Raw genomic sequence first — 10,088 nt, 5'->3', positions numbered from 1 at the left:
CAGCACCTCTCAGCCAGTAGTCTGTATCAGCTCAGACCGTTACAAATCCCCTCTTCCTACTGGTGGATGTTTTCCACCAAAGTGTCCTGTTTGTTTGTATGAAAACGTGTGTTTGGCTGTATGTGTGTGTTGGTATGTGTGTGTGTTTATGAGAGAGCATGCACGTCCACTTCCATGTGTATGACTGTATGTCTGCCTAGTTAAGAATTACTGTCAAGAGGTGCCACTATAAAAGGTTCATCAAGTCGTTTAGGCTACCAAAACCCCACAGTCTTACTGCTCTTGTCTTTTTGTAAATATAAATGTGCGTATATTGAAAAGTTATGTCAATGCTTTTGAAGATGTCTATCCTAATGAAGATATGGTACACTGATGCAGAATTTCATTATGCTGTATTTTCTTATGTGTGCACAGACTTACCTACTGTAGATTCAACTGGAAAAGCTGCTTATGTCTCTTGTCACTAAGGTAACTTCGACCACAAAAAAAAAAAGATTCACTTGAGCTACCATTTTCATTTTAACTCATCATTTTAACCAGTTTTGCCTGTTAACTTGGCAACGCCTGATAGTCAGATGTGCTCATCAGGTATCATTAAATTATATAACTAAATCTTACAACTACAAAAGAGATTTCTCCAAATGATAGAGATTATTTTTCATGTCATTGCTTTCATCATATTTGCAAGATTTCATGCATTTTGCTTGATATTTATTAAAAGCTTTAGAGTTATTGTGTAAATCGGATGTGTTGTTATCCATGTGTCAATGTAAATAAAACTGTGTATATTGAATTCCACCTTCATATATTTGGTGGTTTTTATTTTATTTACATGAAATGGTGTATATGTTCAAAAACTATGTCAATTATAAATTTCTTAAAATCTGGATGTCTGCATTGCATATTAGTCATGTTTTTCAAACTTTGGTGCCACTTACTGTGGAATGGTTGAAAGCAGGTACCTTCGTATGAGGCAGCATGTTGCACAAGTTATTTAAGATCTCCAATTTGCTGTAATTTGGAGGTTAACCGGATAACAGTTTTTCGAATGTAAAATATTCCAAGCAGCCACTTTACAATGACATCACATCTTCTGCAGTGGCACCAATTGTAAACTCCTCCATCCTGTTTTAGAAAAAAAAAACAGTAGCAATACCTAAAAAAAGTGGGTTTTTTTAAGATCTGAATCTGTATCTATCTAACATATTTATATAAAAAATATTTGTATTAGTATCTTATCATAGTCACTGCCAGTGTAGTGCTAGAAGTTCTGGAGACAAAAATTGTAACCTATTGTACCTTTATTTGTGCTGCAGGTATATTCTATTACTTTGTCATTGCAAGTAGCCTAGAACACCTTCAACAGTGTCATCTTTTCAATTACTAGTGATATTTGATGATAACCTAATAAGGTCAAATAGCCTATAGAATCAATATGTTACTACACATGTCAACGTATGTTTTGTTTAAGTCGGATAAAACATAAAGTAACTATTTCAATAAATTCTATAACCTGGTCCCTTTATGTGAGCTGTTGATGATCACATAATGGTTGCCAGATTTGTCATGTTTTAAGTATCTGAATTTAGGCCAGTTGAGGATGTGAAATGACACACTTAGCTGCAGTCGGACTGAGAATGATTCTTTTTTTGGCCCAAACCTTTGCAAGATATAGAGCTGACTTAGTTTCTGGCCCAGAATTGGCTTGGGTTACCATCATCCTTCATGCCCTACATTGGCTGAATCTATTTTTCTGGCCAGATGAATTTGAGCAATCATGTGTCCGAAGCATTTTGGCATCCTTGGCAGCTTCACTGTTTCAGCTGGTTAAAAAGGGATAGCATATTGTGATTTCTTTTTTTAAGCCATTCTGTCTTCTGTATTAATGTGCTTGTTTGGCCTCAGCCCAGAAAAAGACATCTGGCCATTAGGGGAAAGCCAAGAGAAGAACAGTAGCATTCAAAGCAGCCGCTCAGACAGGCTTGGTGAAAAAAGTTGCGGGGGCAGAGTCCATTGTTTTAGAATCTAACTGATAAGAGACAGGCAGGAAATCCCACAATTGAGGCTAAGACGTTTGTTAGTCAGGCTTTAGGAAGTTTGTCAGGACAAGGGTAGAGAGGCTGAGATGAATCTCAGAAGAATCTCAATGATCAGGCCACAAGTAAAACATAGATGCTTCCCAAAACTCACACAAAATTAAATGTTTTGTTTTTTTAATGAATCAAACTTATTATACACATTTCTTTTTTGTTGTTGTTGTTTATCAGACCAACACCATTTCCAGTAAAACCAATCTTGTTCATTTACTGTTTTTCTTCATGAACATTGAAAAATGTGACCTGAAAAAGGGAGCATTTGCACATCCCCCTGTCTTTACGCAACAAGTACCCTGTCGATATATGGTGTGCGCGATTGCTCAACACACTGCGGTTCCTTGCAGTGGTTGTAAATTTGATAAGCATGTCACTTTCCTTCAGACACAGTTTGTGGTAAATCTGCCAGTTTAATATGGAAAACCTCTTGTTCTTTTCTCTCTTTTTTTCATGCTTTCGTGTAGCAAGACTGAAACAGAAGCTGGTGCATTGTGGCCATCACAGAGATTCAAGGCCTATCTCTGAACAGAAGCAGAACTTTTACAGGTTCCCTGATCTACATTTCCAAAAAATACAATATCGCTTCAAATTTCCAGTAAGAAAATTGCCTTTAGCATATGTGGTGTTACCTAATCACGGATTCATTTAGAAAAAAGAAACATTGAACAACAGCCCTCCAAGGCCTCTATTAAATGACCTTCCTTGAACATATCACAATGTCTTTCCTCAGCATCATGTGATGCTTCATGCCTCACCATGTGATACTTGAGTACCATCCTTTTTGTCAGTGAGCTACTATGTAACGGCGATAGCATCAAGTCCTCTCATACAAAGAAGGGTTGCTATGATGTACACTACAACGCATTCTCGTACCCACTGGACTCCCATGACTTTGTGCTGAATACTAGCATTGTCACACACTGTGTCCATCAGTAACCAATACATTGTAGCATCAGGTCACTCCTTAAAGATTTTTAAGCTGGTAATTTCTTAAAGAAAAGCAAAATGTACAAATGAACTACCATCGAGTATCTCAAAAGCTTTTTTTGAGCATGTTTTGGCAGTTGACGGATATGTTGGAATGAAAAAGGAAGGCACTGTAATACAGATGCAACATATGGATGATTTTTTTTTTCTTTTTGGGTCACAACCACTTCATATAATTGCCAAAGCTGCTCAGGAAACATGTACCCCTGTGTGCACCCTGACAGGGTAGAGGAGGGGTGCTCTTGAGGCCTGCCAACCAGAAGCTCTGAGATATGCAAACCGCAGGGGGACCAGGCAGAGATGGCCGGGTGAAGATGAGTATACATGTGTGTGTGCTGATGGCTGCTGAGTGTGTGCATGTGTTTGTGGTATGGAGGCTGGGGGAGGTGGAATTTTATCCAAGGTACACTGCACTTCCTCATGTGTTAAGAGTGAGCCTTCTGTTCCCAGCACTGTGTGTCGGGTCGTTAACAGGCAAGCTTTAGACTCAGGAATCAAGCAGATGGCTTCCATGTTTACTCCATAACTCTGGTGTAAACACATAAAACACTAAACAAACTTCAAGGGTCGCTTTATTTGACTTTATTCTTATGAGTTTTCTCATCACATGTAAAGACATCACAAATACACTCTTGTTTTATTAAACTTAATTAATATTCTGTCAGGGAGGGTTAGATGAGGTGATGAGTCCAATCTATCACATATGTGTTTTAGTAAAAGTTAGCCTAGCATAAAAGCTGGAAGCAACTTTAAACAAATACATTTTAAAAATCAGCTGACTTGACTTATTAGCACATTGTGTCTTTTTTGTTTTATCAGTATAGAATTATTTTGAGCTTTTTAGGGGGCTTAAATGCCAGACTGTTTTATGATTGCACACAGTGACTTCCTGGGTTTGTGTTGTGCCTGTGAGACTAGCTTTTCCCCTTGCTGTCCATCTCCATAAAAATGAGCCAGCACATGTGGGGGGTTAGGCCAGTTTTATCACATGGCAAAACAGTAATAAATATATTTGAGGGCAGAATCACTTATCTTATTTCACCAAACTGCAAGAAGCCAGTGTGCAAAACAGCACATTGTGCTTCAAGCTGGACAAATCTGATTGGCAACGGTTTCTTTACAGTCTCATTTTGTTTTTATTCAACCTTTTTTTAACCAGCATTTTAAAATCTCTTCTCAAAGAGTGTCCTGGCCAGAGTAGGTCGGAACTCAGCTGAGCAGGAAGAACAACAATATACGCACACTTTATACAAAATAATATATGCATATAAATAAAAAGAAAGAAACTATAAAACATAACTTATAATGTTAAAAGCTTATGAAAAAAAAGCTTATTTAGTTTTATTTAATCACCACAATCTTTACAGGCCCAGCATAGGCAGAAATGTCAATTACAGGGCATTTACAATCAGACATATCCACCACCAATGGGATTTGATTTATCTTAAATTTATGTAGTGGAGCTCTATCCCTAATATCCAATTGAGCAGCACCAAGGGAGCAGCACATTTGGGATAGATAATAGTAGTTATCTAGTAAAACAACATTAACTTCCCCAGCTTTTTTAAAAGGTGTAAGGATGTAGATAGTTTTGTAAATGAGAATATACCAATGTTTGAGTCTATGCTAGGATAGAGCAGACCATCCAACCCAAGCATTAAAATATACAGTGCTGAGTAATGAATTTGGTGGCTGTGATGAACCTCAGAGGCCATGGTGGACTGTCAAGAGTATATAAAGATTGCAAAGAGTCCATGCAAGTAAATGTGGAAATCATATCACCACAATCCAACAGAAACCTGAAAATTGCATCAGTAAGTCTCTTAGGCTTCAAAGATAGACAAGACTTGATGCTTAAGAAGAAACTCAGTGTCAGCCTCGTTTTTTTGTTTGTTTGTTTGTTTTTTTCACCTTTAGGCTTGCTTTTGATAATAAAAGAGTAATAATTGCCATGGCTGCACAGTGGTGTGGTGGCCTCAACCAGAAGCTTCCCAGTTCGAATCTCAGCTGGGAAGCTTTCTACATTGAGTTTGCACGTTCTCCCTGTGCATGCCTGGCTTCTATCTGGGTACTCCAGTCTCCCCTGGCATGAAAAATTTCCATCTTTTATGACTGAATTATAGATCAATAGATACCTATATATGTATCTATAGATCTATACCCAGAGTACCCAGAGAGAAGCCAGGCATGCACATATACACATATAAATTCCCAAGTCCCTGGGTATTTAGAAGAGCATGTGTAAGCTCCATGTGTTCACTTGTGTAAAAGGTGACAAGCTGAGGTAATCATTGACCTGACTTGTAACTGTTCACCTCAGGCTGTCATAGCAACCCAACCACGCTGCCTTTTTTTCCATCTTGTCCATATTTGGCGATGTGATTGAGCCTGTATTTCTTAAAATCCCCATGCTTATCACAGAAATAGAACTAAAACCGTCATGTCATTTTTATAATTGTATTTGGATTTTCTTTCTTTGATCAGTTTTGTTCTATTCCACACATTTAACTATTAGTGGGACCAGTTTCCTCTATAAGGCATTCTTTAAAGCCTTTTTGTGAGTCGGAACATTCCATTGGACAAGAGGGTATCACCTGTCTGCTCAAATATTTAGTTGGTGCTGCAAGACAGACAAAAGCAAGGTATTGAGTTCATTGTAATCTCTAACTTCCTTGGATTTGACACAGATCAAAATATTTACACAGAGCCAATTCTGCCAAAAATGCCATTCATTCCATTGAGCATTTTTCTTCGCTCCAGTGACATGTTATATCATGACTGTGGACTAATTTGGCTTACTTAAGCTCATCTAGTCACTCTGCACTGCGCTCTATTGTCAGCAATACATTTTATGCAGCTACTAGCTCTCTGAGTTAGAAAGTTGCTTATTCAAAGAGGTCAGTAAAAAGATAAAGAATTCATATTCATAATGCACAACTCATGGACTCAAAAATGCCCTCATCTTTTCTTTATCCGCTTGGAATGTTTGTCTGTAGAAGTTGGCCTCACTTCAACTAAATGTTCAAATAAAGGATTTACTTTTTCAAATCTTTATAAAATTATATGTGTTGTAAACCAAAAAGGGATAAACAACATATGTACAGTCAGTATGTTGCAAAATATTTCAGAAGTTTGTGTGATGAGTACACTGAACTATGGAATAACTACATGGTCAGGAAACAGCTTTTCATAGTCCCTAAACCCCTTCACATATGGTGTAAATGAGAGAGGAAACCTGTGAGGTCATGCATGTGTAGAGGAACAAAACCAGAGTGTGAATTCCTCCAACTGAGTGAGACATGCGAGCAGCTCAACAACTAAAACCTAACTCCATCGAAAAGTTCTGAATTCATTTAATCAGATTGACCCTGTTTTTATGATTGACAGGAACATTTTTACTCTTTACTTTTGAGCTATTGCCACAGAAGATAAATTACAGAAGCTGTGCTAACATTCCACAAGAAGAAAATACAGCTTCTCTTAGTGAAAGATAAATCCTTTTTAAATATTCCTGTGCCTGTGTTTGTGTCTGACTGGCCTTCACATTCACAGGTGTCACTTTAGATGAACACCCTGGATTGTTTTTCGTTGTCTCTGCAGTACCTGAATGAGCATACCTGTGTGAACACTTTGCAGCATTTGAAAATGTACTTGTTGGCCATTTAAACACTGATAAAGACGCTTTATCGTCACTTCATCCGAACACCCTGAGACACAGGTAAATAGTTTTTCTAAAAGGTTACATTTTAGAAAAAAAGGTGATCGGAAATGGTGTTAATAACCAAACTGCACTCGGGTATGTAGGTATATGGATTAATATTACTTCACAGTCCTTATGCATGCACAACCTAGACTGGAAGTTATCAGGGAAGATAGGCAGAAGCATGAAGTACGGTACAGTTCCACATTAGTTCTTCATTAGTTACTCAGTAACTACAGAAAACTACATATATCTTAATATAAAGCATTACCAAATTATTTCCTTTTATTTCCCCTCTATTTAGTTTCCAATAGTTTTCCCTGTTATTTACTGAGGAAGAGCCGTCTGACATCAGACACGTGACATCCAAGGTTAAGCAAAATTATCTGCTTTGGCTAGATTACATCCTATATGTCCAGTCTCTGAAGAAATGTCTTCAGCTTGTAGCTTTTTCTGGTCTTCAGGCTGTTCGGAAGCCATGGAGTTAGATTATATTTCATTACCTGTTTATTCTTCACACAGGTGTCATACTGTACAAATTGCATTCACACCAGAACGAAAGCTTATCTCAGTAAAAACCTAACCACCTCCAAATGTTTTCCATTTTATCCGATGCAATCCCTCCATTCCCAGAGTGTTCTTCATGCATTCCCACCTTGCATTAACGTGGAGTTTTGTTCATCTGGATATCACTGGCAGATGTTGACTGTTATAAATCTACTGTACTGTTTTTAGCATGGTAGACATCCCTTGATAAGTAAAAGAAAATAAAAAACAGCGTGGGGTGATGGAAACTTTTGTGTGTTTATGTTTACATGAATAAAAATATGTGGCTTGTGATATTGCTGGACAAAAAGTCAAGGACTTACTAAAATCATTACAAGACATTATCTAGGAAACATTAATGTCTATTAAAGTGTTTATGGACATCTGTCCCGTAAATTTTTTTTAATGCAGTGTGTGACCCTGTATTTGGTAAGCATTAAACACAAATGAGTTTTAGAGATCACAATAAATCACATAATAAAAAACTGTACAGCCCTGTAAAAAAAACCCAACAACATTCATATTAGTTGGAAATCAGTGTTCTTTGTTGCAGTGCAGTGTTTGTTTGCCCATCCCTCCTACCCAACTGCTTCTCTATGCAGACATGCACCTGCGGTTTCATAACGTGACCTGTATAGACACATGAGCTATGAGCTCCCAAGAAGTGAAGCCAAATTATTTTTCAAACAGAATCGAAGTCCGGCCTCCTAAAGATGAAAACAACATCAGCGGCGCTTGATGATCTGACTTAAGTTTGAACAGAAGGTTGATGTAATAACAATGTGACTGAATGCAGATTTAAGGGATTTTTTTAAAAATGTGGATTTATTTAAGAAGTCAGGTTTTTTGGAACTTTGTCCCAACATCTGCAGATTCCACAATCATTACAACAGACAAACTATTGTTGACACATTGTTTCCAAGCAATGTAAATGGTTGTGAATTTGTGTGTTCTATTCCTCTTTACTCCATTTCAAGCCTTTGTTGTTTTATGTGATGAGCGCAGTAGCTGTGACAGTGGATGTGCCAGTTAGGGTATTGTGTTTAGGCCTAAGAGTGGAGATTGTGATTTGGCCTCAGCTCTTTAATAGCATCACCTGACTTCCATGTCTCCTCCTTTTGTATCACCTGAACCTGAACCTGAAAATATGTCATTTTGCAGTCCCTGCATCAAAGGTTGCATGAGTTGCGTTGTGAGAAAGTACTAGAAATGCTGTAGACACAAAGCATATATACCCACGTTAATTCGACACTTTTTAAAATGAAATGCTAGAAGGTAGATTTCATGTCAGGATATTTTGGACCAACACAATCTCTTAAAAGATACTAAAATATCTGTCTTGGGTCAAAAGAAAAATGTGAAGCAACTTCTTACCTATGGTTAAAAAAAAATTTAATAAATTGTATCATAGTTCCATTTTCCTTTTTAAGTTCATGCTCATGTCACATTGACGCTTCCCCTCGCATTAAGACGAGATCAAATAATCTCACCTGTTTGAAAATGACAAACTTGGCACAGTAGGACAGGTTGGTGGGTGGTGTAAAACCCTCAACCTCCAATTGAGAGAACACCGATTCAAATCCACTCCTGGACAAATTTTTCGTACTCAAGTAATTACTTACTTGTCTAGTTCGCTTTCACCTGTGGGTTAGGTTTAGATGTTAGAAAATACATGATTGGGGCTGGAAACTATACACTGTCACAGACTACACAGTTGCGTACTCACTGGTCACTGTTCCCAGCACATGTTAAGATGCTAGATTTGACAGCTGCAAGCAAAAACTGTCATCTCACAATTTTTAAACCTGGATTGTGAAGCTGTTACGCATTGGACGTAACGGATAAACAATTTATGATAAAACCTGGCAGAGTGAACCAAGAAGTATTTCACACAGCCTATACATCTTTTTAAAAAATGACAGTTTTCTTACAGTAACGAGAGCATTATCCAACATAGCTATCTACTTTGCCCCTCTGAGGTCTTAACAGCTTGAGCATGACAAATAGTTTAATTATTGCTTGTCGTGCCCTTCCAGACAAGCAATAATTCAACAGTTTCTCTTCAAGACAGACCACTCTTAAAGCTGCCTGTAATATGCAACTGACTAGATGTTGACTGACAATTGTCCAGGATCATATTCACCATCACAGCTGGTTTGCGTATTCCAAGTAAACTAAGAACTACTGAAATGACCACTTCCATGTAAGTAAACATACCAGACATACAACACAGTCATGCATAATTACCTGACAATAAATACTGAGGTTAGCTTTTTAATTGCTATCATCATCAACATCTTTGTATGTTTGGAGTTCTATTGAGACACAAAACTGAAATAGTCAGTCTGAGAATTTTTTTCAGTGTAACAAGGAAGAGCACAAGTCTGAAAAATGCAGACCCCAGAGCTGTAGTTCAGCTGAATGTGTTCATCAAAGAGACCTTGAATAATCTCTTAAACAAAAACAGAATTTAAGTTCAAGATATTCCTTCGTTATTTTATACAGTCTTATTAACTTCCCTTCAGATCCTATTTAGGTTGATCCAATGCTGTTTTGCATTATTTTCACTCCAGAAATCGTAATCTTTTAGGGTTAGAGCTACATTCATTAAAGTGGGATTTACTGTTGAGGTCCAGGGTCTGTGCCCACTTTCAGAAAGTAGTGTGTCAAGTAAGACTAAAAAACAGATGTGCAGGAGGACTGTTTGTAGGTTCTGTGGTCATACGATTCTGTTTACTTGAGTCTCTGCCAGCTGTAAATGA

The sequence above is a fragment of the Leuresthes tenuis genome, unplaced genomic scaffold, assembly GCF_036924035.1.
Source record: "Leuresthes tenuis unplaced genomic scaffold, fLeuTen1.0.hap1 SCAF_7, whole genome shotgun sequence".
NCBI lineage: Eukaryota > Metazoa > Chordata > Actinopteri > Atheriniformes > Atherinopsidae > Leuresthes > Leuresthes tenuis.
Note: the sequence above shows the minus strand (reverse complement) of the source record.